We start from the raw sequence: 11,075 nt of genomic DNA, 5'->3' as shown, positions 1-11,075 counted from the left end.
AGATAAACAGACATAGATAGATAGACAGACAGACAGACAGAAAGACAGAATGTCTACAGAGATATCTTAGAACTTTTAGATAAACACTGTCTATCTATTTGTCAGACTGTAGAGAGATTCTGTCTACAGAAAGACAATAGACGACAGATCTGTCTGATAGATGTCTGGAGATCTGTCTAGACTATCTAGACAGTCCACAGACAGACAGAAAGACAGATAGACATCTATCTATCTATACAGATAGACAGACAGACAGACATATAGACAGACAGACAGACAGACAGATAGAGAGACAGAGAGAGAGAAGAGAGAGAGAGAGAGAGAGACAGAGGAGAGAGAGAGGAGAGAGAGAGAGAGAGAGAGAGAGAGAGAGAGAGAGAGAGAGAGAGAGAGAGAGAGAGAGAGAGAGAGAGAGGAGAGAGAGAGAGAGAGAGAGAGAGAGAGAGAGAGTGCTCGTAGATTATTAGAGAGAGAGAGCGCTGGCAGATCGAGGTTTTAAACACAGCTGAGGAGAGGGGCGCTAGGTTATCGGATTGTAGTCTCTCTGCTGACTGTGCGGCGCTGGCACGCTGCCTTGAACCACACGGCGGTGCCCTGTCCGGATGCGGGCATCCAAGCGGATGAAAACGGGTCTGTGCACCTTGCTTGGGTAGCGGTAAGAAACTCGTTCAACTGGGAATAGACCGAGTCGGGCTAAAACACCTGGCGAATAGACTGAAAGACTGATCTGTGCATCAGCACGATTTTGTGAGATGTTAATGAAGTTTTGAACGAGTCGTAAATACTAGCTAATAATATAGCGAATCGGGTAAAACCCTTATATAACAATGAATAATATGATTACTTCAGTTTATATGAGTCTTTGTTGCTTTTTTTAAAACGTGAAAATCTGCCTTGAAGTTTCGTTTTGAAGCGACCCGAAAGACTGAGTCAATTAAGTTATGCATGAATTTAATGTGAGAGATTAATTGAAATTTGAAAGAGTCTCAAGACGAATCGAAAGTGGAATGTAATTATATTATTCTCTACTGATATGATTAGGTTGCAGTTACAATGTAATTCCAGCCCAGTCTAGTGATATTAAACTGCAGTTACAATGTAATTCCAGTCCAGTCTAGTGATATTAAACTGCAGTTACAATGTAATTCCAGTCCAGTCTAGTGATATTAAACTGCAGTTACAATGTAATTCCAGTCCAGTCCAGTGATATTAAACTGCAGTTACAATGCAGTTAATGGCCAGTCCAGTCCTAGTGATATTAAACTGCAGTTACAATGTAATTCCAGTCCAGTCTAGTGATATTAAACTGCAGTTACAATGTAATTCCAGTCCAGTCTAGTGATATTAAACTGCAGTTACAATGTAATTCCAGTCCAGTCTAGTGATATTAAACTGCAGTTACAATGTAATTCCAGTCCAGTCTAGTGATATTAAACTGCAGTTACAATGTAATTCCAGTCCAGTCTAGTGATATTAAACTGCAGTTACAATGTAATTCCAGTCCAGTCCAGTGATATTAAACTGCAGTTACAATGTAATTCCAGCCCAGTCCAGTGATATTAAACTGCAGTTACAATGTAATTCCAGCCCAGTCCAGTGATATTAAACTGCAGTTACAATGTAATTCCAGTCCAGTCTAGTGATATTAAACTGCAGTTACAATGTAATTCCAGTCCAGTCTAGTGATATTAAACTGCAGTTACAATGTAATTCCAGTCCAGTCTAGTGATATTAAACTGCAGTTACAATGTAATTCCAGTCCAGTCTAGTGATATTAAACTGCAGTTACAATGTAATTCCAGCCCAGTCCAGTGATATTAAACTGCAGTTACAATGTAATTCCAGTCCAGTCTAGTGATATTAAACTGCAGTTACAATGTAATTCCAGTCCAGTCTAGTGATATTAAACTGCAGTTACAATGTAATTCCAGTTACAATGTAATCCAGTCCAGTCCAGTCTAGTGATATTAAACTGCAGTTACAATGTAATTCCAGTCCAGTCTAGTGATATTAAACTGCAGTTACAATGTAATTCCAGTCCAGTCTAGTGATATTAAACTGCAGTTACAATGTAATTCCAGTCCAGTCCAGTGATATTAAACTGCAGTTACAATGTAATTCCAGTCCAGTCCAGTGATATTAAACTGCAGTTACAATGTAATTCCAGTCCAGTCCAGTGATATTAAACTGCAGTTACAATGTAATTCCAGTCCAGTCTAGTGATATTAAACTGCAGTTACAATGTAATTCCAGTCCAGTCTAGTGATATTAAACTGCAGTTACAATGTAATTCCAGTCCAGTCTAGTGATATTAAACTGCAGTTACAATGTAATTCCAGTCCAGTCTAGTGATATTAAACTGCAGTTACAATGTAATTCCAGTCCAGTCTAGTGATATTAAACTGCAGTTACAATGTAATTCCAGTCCAGTCTAGTGATATTAAACTGCAGTTACAATGTAATTCCAGCCCAGTCCAGTGATATTAAACTGCAGTTACAATGTAATTCCAGTCCAGTCTAGTGATATTAAACTGCAGTTACAATGTAATTCCAGCCCAGTCTAGTGATATTAAACTGCAGTTACAATGTAATTCCAGTCCAGTCTAGTGATATTAAACTGCAGTTACAATGTAATTCCAGTCCAGTCTAGTGATATTAAACTGCAGTTACAATGTAATTCCAGTCCAGTCCAGTGATATTAAACTGCAGTTACAATGTAATTCCAGTCCAGTCTAGTGATATTAAACTGCAGTTACAATGTAATTCCAGTCCAGTCTAGTGATATTAAACTGCAGTTACAATGTAATTCCAGTCCAGTCAGTGATATTAAACTGCAGTTACAATGTAATTCCAGTCCATTAATTAAACTGCAGTTACAATGTAATTCCAGTCCAGTCTAGTGATATTAAACTGCAGTTACAATGTAATTCCAGTCCAGTCTAGTGATATTAAACTGCAGTTACAATGTAATTCCAGTCCAGTCTAGTGATATTAAACTGCAGTTACAATGTAATTCCAGTCCAGTCTAGTGATATTAAACTGCAGTTACAATGTAATTCCAGTCCAGTCTAGTGATATTAAACTGCAGTTACAATGTAATTCCAGTCCAGTCTAGTGATATTAAACTGCAGTTACAATGTAATTTCCAGTCCAGTGATATTAAACTGCAGTTACAATGTAATTCCAGTCCAGTCCAGTGATATTAAACTGCAGTTACAATGTAATTCCAGTCCAGTCTAGTGATATTAAACTGCAGTTACAATGTAATTCCAGTCCAGTCCAGTGATATTAAACTGCAGTTACAATGTAATTCCAGTCCAGTCTAGTGATATTAAACTGCAGTTACAATGTAATTCCAGTCCAGTCCAGTGATATTAAACTGCAGTTACAATGTAATTCCAGTCCAGTCTAGTGATATTAAACTGCAGTTACAATGTAATTCCAGTCCAGTCTAGTGATATTAAACTGCAGTTACAATGTAATTCCAGTCCAGTCTAGTGATATTAAACTGCAGTTACAATGTAATTCCAGTCCAGTCTAGTGATATTAAACTGCAGTTACAATGTAATTCCAGTCCAGTCTAGTGATATTAAACTGCAGTTACAATGTAATTCCAGTCCAGTCTAGTGATATTAAACTGCAGTTACAATGTAATTCCAGTCCAGTCTAGTGATATTAAACTGCAGTTACAATGTAATTCCAGTCCAGTCTAGTGATATTAAACTGCAGTTACAATGTAATTCCAGTCCAGTCCAGTGATATTAAACTGCAGTTACAATGTAATTCCAGTCCAGTCTAGTGATATTAAACTGCAGTTACAATGTAATTTCCAGTCCAGTCTAGTGATATTAAACTGCAGTTACAATGTAATTCCAGTCCAGTCTAGTGATATTAAACTGCAGTTACAATGTAATTCCAGTCCAGTCTAGTGATATTAAACTGCAGTTACAATGTAATTCCAGTCCAGTCCAGTGATATTAAACTGCAGTTACAATGTAATTCCAGTCCAGTCAGTCTGCAGTGATATTAAACTGCAGTTACAATGTAATTCCAGTCCAGTCTAGTGATATTAAACTGCAGTTACAATGTAATTCCAGTCCAGTCTAGTGATATTAAACTGCAGTTACAATGTAATTCCAGTCCAGTCTAGTGATATTAAACTGCAGTTACAATGTAATTCCAGTCCAGTCTAGTGATATTAAACTGCAGTTACAATGTAATTCCAGTCCAGTCTAGTGATATTAAACTGCAGTTACAATGTAATTCCAGTCCAGTCTAGTGATATTAAACTGCAGTTACAATGTAATTCCAGTCCAGTCTAGTGATATTAAACTGCAGTTACAATGTAATTCCAGTCCAGTCTAGTGATATTAAACTGCAGTTACAATGTAATTCCAGTCCAGTCTAGTGATATTAAACTGCAGTTACAATGTAATTTCCAGTCCAGTCTAGTGATATTAAACTGCAGTTACAATGTAATTCCAGTCCAGTCTAGTGATATTAAACTGCAGTTACAATGTAATTCCAGTCCAGTCTAGTGATATTAAACTGCAGTTACAATGTAATTCCAGTCCAGTCTAGTGATATTAAACTGCAGTTACAATGTAATTCCAGTCCAGTCCAGTGATATTAAACTGCAGTTACAATGTAATTCCAGTCCAGTCTAGTCTAGTGATATTAAACTGCAGTTACAATGTAATTCCAGTCCAGTCTAGTGATATTAAACTGCAGTTACAATGTAATTCCAGTCCAGTCTAGTCTAGTGATATTAAACTGCAGTTACAATGTAATTCCAGCCCAGTCTAGTGATATTAAACTGCAGTTACAATGTAATTCCAGCCCAGTCCAGTGATATTAAACTGCAGTTACAATGTAATTCCAGTCCAGTCCAGTGATATTAAACTGCAGTTACAATGTAATTCCAGTACAGACAGACAGACACTATGGGTAGAATTACACATAAACAGACAGACTGACCCAAATAACACTTATCTTATTTCATTATGGTTTGTTTTGTACTGTGCTTCACCAGATGTCTCTATGCTTTGCAATGCTTCCCTGTGCTTTACCAGACCCCTCTGTGCTTTACAATGCTTCCCTGTGCTTTACCAGACCTCTTTGTGCTTTACAATGCTTCCTTATGCTTTACCAGACCTCTCTGTGCTTTACAATGCTTCCCTGTGCTTTACCAGACCTCTCTGTGCTTTACAATGCTTCCCTATGCTTTACCAGACCTCTCTGTGCTTTACAATGCTTCCCTATGCTTTACCAGACCTCTCTGTGCTTTACAGTGCTTCCCTATGCTTTACCAGACCTCTCTGTGCTTTACAATGCTTCTCTATGCTTTACCAGACCTCTCTGTGCTTTACAATGCTTCTCTGTGCTTTACCAGACCTCTCTGTGCTTTACAATGCTTCTCTATGCTTTACCAGACCTCTTTGTGCTTTACAATGCTTCCCTATGCTTTACCAGACCTCTCTGTGCTTTACAATGCTTCCCTATGTTTTACCAGACCTCTCTGTGCTTTACAATGCTTCCCTATGTTTTACCAGACCTCTTTTTTTACCAGACCTCTTTTTTTACACACCCCTAAAATTGCAAAACGTTTGTGCATAGACACAAGGTCTGTCTCTGGCTTTGCCTCAATTAAGCGTGAAATCACTGAACGTTCAACCGCCCTGGCGTCCTGCTTGCAGCCTCGCTACCCAGCAGCCCTTGCTGCCCTGCAGCTAGACCAGTGCTCTGTGTTTGCGATTGTGATTGTGAGTAACGGCAAAATCTATTTGGAAGAAAGCAGCTGTCCACCTTACTTACACTGAGGGGCAATGGTAGCACAAGTATAGGGCAGCTGCAATGGGGTGAAGCTGGTAGAATGGGACCACAGTGTGCTGACTATACCCTCAATGATCTCCAATGGCAATGCAGACAGACAGTGGCACTGCAATGGCTCTGTATTACACTGCAATGGTAGCACAAGTATAGGGCAGCTGCAATGGGGTGAGGCTGGTAGAATGGGACCACAGTGTGCTGACTATACCCTCAATGATCTTCAATGGCAATGCAGACAGACAGCGGCACTGCAATGGCTCTGTATTACACTGCAATGGTAGCACAAGTATAGGGCAGCTGCAATGGGGTGAGGCTGGTAGAATGGGACCACAGTGTGCTCACTATACCCTCAATGATCTTCAATGGCAATGCAGGCAGACAGTGGCACTGCAATGGCTCTGTATTACACTACAATGGTAGCACAAGTATAGGGCAGCTGCAATGGGGTGAGGCTGGTAGAATGGGACCACAGTGTGCTGACTATACCCTCAATGATCTTCAATGGCAATGCAGGCAGACAGTGGCACTGCAATGGCTCTGTATTACACTGCAATGGTAGCACAAGTATAGGGCAGCTGCAATGGGGTGAGGCTGGTAGAATGGGACCACAGTGTGCTGACTATACCCTCAATGATCTTCAATGGCAATGCAGACAGACAGCGGCACTGCAATGGCTCTGTATTACACTACAATGGTAGCACAAGTATAGGGCAGCTGCAATGGGGTGAGGCTGGTAGAATGGGACCACAGTGTGCTGACTATACCCTCAATGATCTTCAATGGCAATGCAGACAGACAGCGGCACTGCAATGGCTCTGTATTACACTGCAATGGTAGCACAAGTATAGGGCAGCTGCAATGGGGTGAGGCTGGTAGAATGGGACCACAGTGTGCTGACTATACCCTCAATGATCTTCAATGGCAATGCAGACAGACAGTGGCACTGCAATGGCTCTGTATTACACTGCAATGGTAGCACAAGTATAGGGCAGCTGCAATGGGGTGAGGCTGGTAGAATGGGACCACAGTGTGCTCACTATACCCTCAATGATCTTCAATGGCAATGCAGACAGACAGCGGCACTGCAATGGCTCTGTATTACACTACAATGGTAGCACAAGTATAGGGCAGCTGCAATGGGGTGAGGCTGGTAGAATGGGACCACAGTGTGCTGACTATACCCTCAATGATCTTCAATGGCAATGCAGACAGACAGCGGCACTGCAATGGCTCTGTATTACACTGCAATGGTAGCACAAGTATAGGGCAGCTGCAATGGGGCGAGGCTGGTAGAATGGGACCACAGTGTGCTGACTATACCCTCAATGATCTTCAACGGCAATGCAGACAGACAGCGGCACTGCAATGGGTCTGTATTACACTGCAATGGTAGCACAAGTATAGGGCAGCTGCAATGGGGCGAGGCTGGTAGAATGGGACCACAGTGTGCTCACTATACCCTCAATGATCTTCAATGAGAGACAGACAGACAGCGGCACTGCAATGGCTCTGTATTACACTGCAATGGTAGCACAAGTATAGGGCAGCTGCAATGGGGCGAGGCTGGTAGAATGGGACCACAGTGTGCTGACTATACCCTCAATGATCTTCAATGGCAATGCAGACAGACAGTGGCACTGCAATGGGTCTGTATTACACTACAATGGTAGCACAAGTATAGGGCAGCTGCAATGGGGTGAGGCTGGTAGAATGGGACCACAGTGTGCTCACTATACCCTCAATGATCTTCAATGGCAATGCAGGCAGACAGCGGCACTGCAATGGCTCTGTATTACACTGCAATGGTAGCACAAGTATAGGGCAGCTGCAATGGGGTGAGGCTGGTAGAATGGGACCACAGTGTGCTCACTATCTGTTTGTCTGTCTGTATGTCTGTCTGTCTGCAGCGTCAATGAAACTAAACTCTGGGCGACTGCAGTAAACAAACCCAGACCCCGAAATATGTTTGATCAGAAATGAAATGAAATAAATAAATAATCAACTCGAGCTCCAGAGATGATGGCACAGTAATTACGACGCTAATTAGCCCGAGTCGGAAGTAGAAATGTCGAGCGTTTTTTAATTACGAAGAAACTCGTTAGTCTTTAATTAGCTGCCTATTAATTGCCGTTTGAGACTCATTTTCATTTTGAGGGAGGAGGAACTCTACTCAGTCGCAAACTCAGGGTTGAACGTAAAGCTGGTTTTGTTCCGCTTCTCTGACAGTCCGCTGGGGAAGCAGATCAGTGTTACACAGCTCCCCTGTGCTCGTCAGCATGCAGGGCGACACTCTTATACGTCCCCATCGCCACCTAGTGCACAGCTAGTGTATTGCAGGCAAAACACACCCTATCCACAGTGGCCGACCACTAGATGGCGCTGTTGCATCTTCTATAAGGGCACTTTGGCGCATCTAGCCTCTCTTACACATGAGGCAGAGTAATAATAAATTTGCAAATTAATAAGAGGTGAGAGAATGGATTTTAAAGATGGTCAGCGCTCCTTTAAAGGGAGGGGCCAGTGATGTTCAGTTTGAGAAGTAATCTTTTTTTGTCAAAATTATTATTATTATTTATTATGTATTATTATATTATTATTATTATTATTATATTTCTTAGCAGACACCTTTAACCAGGGAGAGTTACAATTTTAACAAGCTATCACATTACAGATAATAGCGGTTATAGAATACAGCAAAATCAACGGAAAGGAGAGAGAATAGGGTGCAGTGGTAATGTGGGGAGGTAAGGGAATGGATTTTGAAGAAGCTTCGCTTTGCATTTCTCTAAATTATTTGTGCAGATTTAACACTCTGTGAAACTTATACCCAGCGTTCCCTCAATAACAGGATCTATAGGCTGCGAATTTAAATCAGGGAAAGTCATTAGAGATTCTACCTCAGGGTTAGGAAATAATGAAGAAGAGAAAAACACTTACTCAAGAATGAGAGAGAATCAATCAAGGAGGAGGGAGAGGGGAGTGGAGAGAGGAGAAGAGGGGAGGAGAGGGGAGAGGAGAGGGAGAGAGGAGAGAGAGAGAGAGAGTACACGATGACAAGGAAGAGGGAGAGGAGAGGAGAGGAGATGGGAGAGGAGAGGGGAGACAGGGAAGGGGAGAGGGAGAGGAGAGGGAGAGAGGGAAACATTTACGGCGGGGAGAGGGAAGAGGAGAGGGAGAGAGAGGGCGAGAGGAGAGGGGAGTGGAGAGGGAGAGAGGAGAAGAAGGGTGGAGAGGGGAGAGGGAGAGGAGAGGGAGAGAGGGAGAGAGGAGAGGGGAGAGGACAGGGAGTGAGGAGAGGAGAGGAGAGGAGATGGGAGAGGAGAGGGGAGACGGGAAAGGGGAGAGGGAGAGGAGAGGGAGAGATGGAGAGAGGGAAAGGGGATAGGACAGGTAGAGGCAGAGGAGATGGGAGAGGGAAGGGGAGAAGGAGAAGGAGAGGGGAGTTCAGGGGAGTGGGTTAGGGAGATGGGAGGTGAGGACGAGCGAGAGCAAGCAATAAATGGGATGTCATTAACATTCAATATTAAGGAGAGAGGAATGAGAGAAAGAGAGGGGCAGTGTTTTAATTTAAAGATGTTATCGGTCTCTTTGAAGAATTCTCCTCTCCTCATCCGTGATGGGAAATCTTGTAATCTTGTAATCTGATCGCATTAAGAGTAGTTCTTGCCTCAGATAACAAAACCACTGCTTTTCTTCAGAAATGTTTTTGGATATTGTTTAAGCCTCAATTGCTGGAAAGCTTTGAATGTAGCAAGACTTCACAGAGGTGTGCAAACTCAATAACGTCAGTAAAGCCAATTCTGGCAAAGCTGTGAACTTTACAGGTTATGGTGTCTTTAACTGAGTCACCTCCTTCTCTATTCCCCTCTCTCCTTCTCTCTCCCCCTCTCTCCTCCTCTCCCTCTCTTTCTCCTGCCAACCCTCGATACATCTCTCTCCTACCCCTCTCTCTCCCTCTACCCTCTCTTTCTCCTGCCAACCCTCTCATCCTCTCCTACCCCTCTACCCATCCTCCTCTCTCTCTCCATCTCCATCCCCCTCTCTCCCGCTCTCCCCTCTCCCCCTCTCCCTCTCCATCTCTCCCTTCCCCCTCTCTCCCGCTCGCTCCCGCTCATCCCCCTCTACTCCTCCCAACTCCCTTCCCCTCTCTCCACTCTCCCCCTCTCCTCTTACCTCCTACTCTCCTCTCTCTCCCTCTCCCCTCTCCGTCCCCGGCAACTCTCTCCCTCTCTCTCCTCTCTCCTGCTCTCTCCCCCTCTCCCCTCTCCTCTCTCCTGACCTCCCATCTCATCTCTCTCTCTCCCCTCTCTCCCCCTCTCCTCTCTCCATCTCCCTTCCCCCTCTCCCCCTCTCTCCTCATCTCTCTCCCTCTCTCTCCCTCTCTCTCTCTCCCTCTCTCCCCCTGCTCCCCCTCTCCTCCTCCTCTCACTCGCCTCCTCTCCTCTCCGTCTCCTCCTCCTCTCCCTCTCCCTCTACGCCCTCTCTCTCCCTGCTCTCTCTCTCTCCTCCCTAGATCTCCTCTCTCCCTCTTCACATTCTCCCTTCTCTCTATCTCCCTCCTCTCTCGCTGCTCTCTATCTCCCCTCCTCTCGCTCTCCGCTCGTCTCTCTCTCTCTCCCCTCTCTCCTCTCTCTCTCGGCCTCCTCTCTCTCTCCTCCCCCCCCCCCCCCCCCTCTCCAGCCATCTTACCTCTCTCTCTCCCTCTCCCCGCTCCGCTTCTCCTCTCCCCCTCTGTCAGAGGTTCCTCACTCCTCTCTCTCTCTCTCTCCTCTCTCTCTCTCTCTCCTCTCCCCCTCTCTCCCCTCTCCTCTCCCCTCTCTCCCCCCTCCCTCTCTCCCTCTCCACCTCTCCTCTCTTCCCTCTCCTCGCTCTCTCCTCTCCCCTCTCCTCTCCTCTCCTCCCTCCCTCTCTCCTCTCTCCTCTCTCCTCGCCTCTCCCTCTCTCCTCGCCTCTCTCTCTCCCTTTTCCTCTCTCTCCCTCTCTCTCTCCTGCTCTCTCCCCCTCTCCTCTCCACCTCCCTTCCCTCTCCTCCTCTCTCCCGCTCTCTCCCGCTGTCAGAGGTGAAAGTAAGCTGGAGAACCATTTGCTGTAGTTACATATCAATGCTGTATAAACAGCCGCGATGTGCCTGGCAAGAGAATTGCCAGCACACTGAGCTGCGCTAGCGCCATTCAAAAACGAAATGAACAAGCATACAGATTGTAATTAATCTGATTATGTGTTTATCACTTTTAAATGGCACTGCT

The 11,075-nt window shown here is 44.1% G+C and overlaps 1 protein-coding gene across 1 annotated transcript in view; it reads left to right on the top strand.

The window, feature by feature from the left end:
* The first annotated feature begins 481 nt into the window (after positions 1-481).
* The window catches only part of LOC121305195 (cadherin-24), a 40,746-nt gene continuing 30,152 nt past the window's right edge, over positions 482-11,075 (top strand). The window contains exon 1 of the mRNA XM_041236736.1: positions 482-655. The gene's annotated coding sequence lies outside the window, so the exon portion shown is untranslated. The remainder of the gene's footprint in view (positions 656-11,075) is intronic.

Source organism: Polyodon spathula, chromosome 42 (assembly GCF_017654505.1).
Source record: "Polyodon spathula isolate WHYD16114869_AA chromosome 42, ASM1765450v1, whole genome shotgun sequence".
NCBI classification, from domain to species: domain Eukaryota; kingdom Metazoa; phylum Chordata; class Actinopteri; order Acipenseriformes; family Polyodontidae; genus Polyodon; species Polyodon spathula.
The sequence above is the reverse complement of the archived record's forward strand: the minus strand, read 5'-3'. Positions and strand labels throughout refer to the sequence as shown.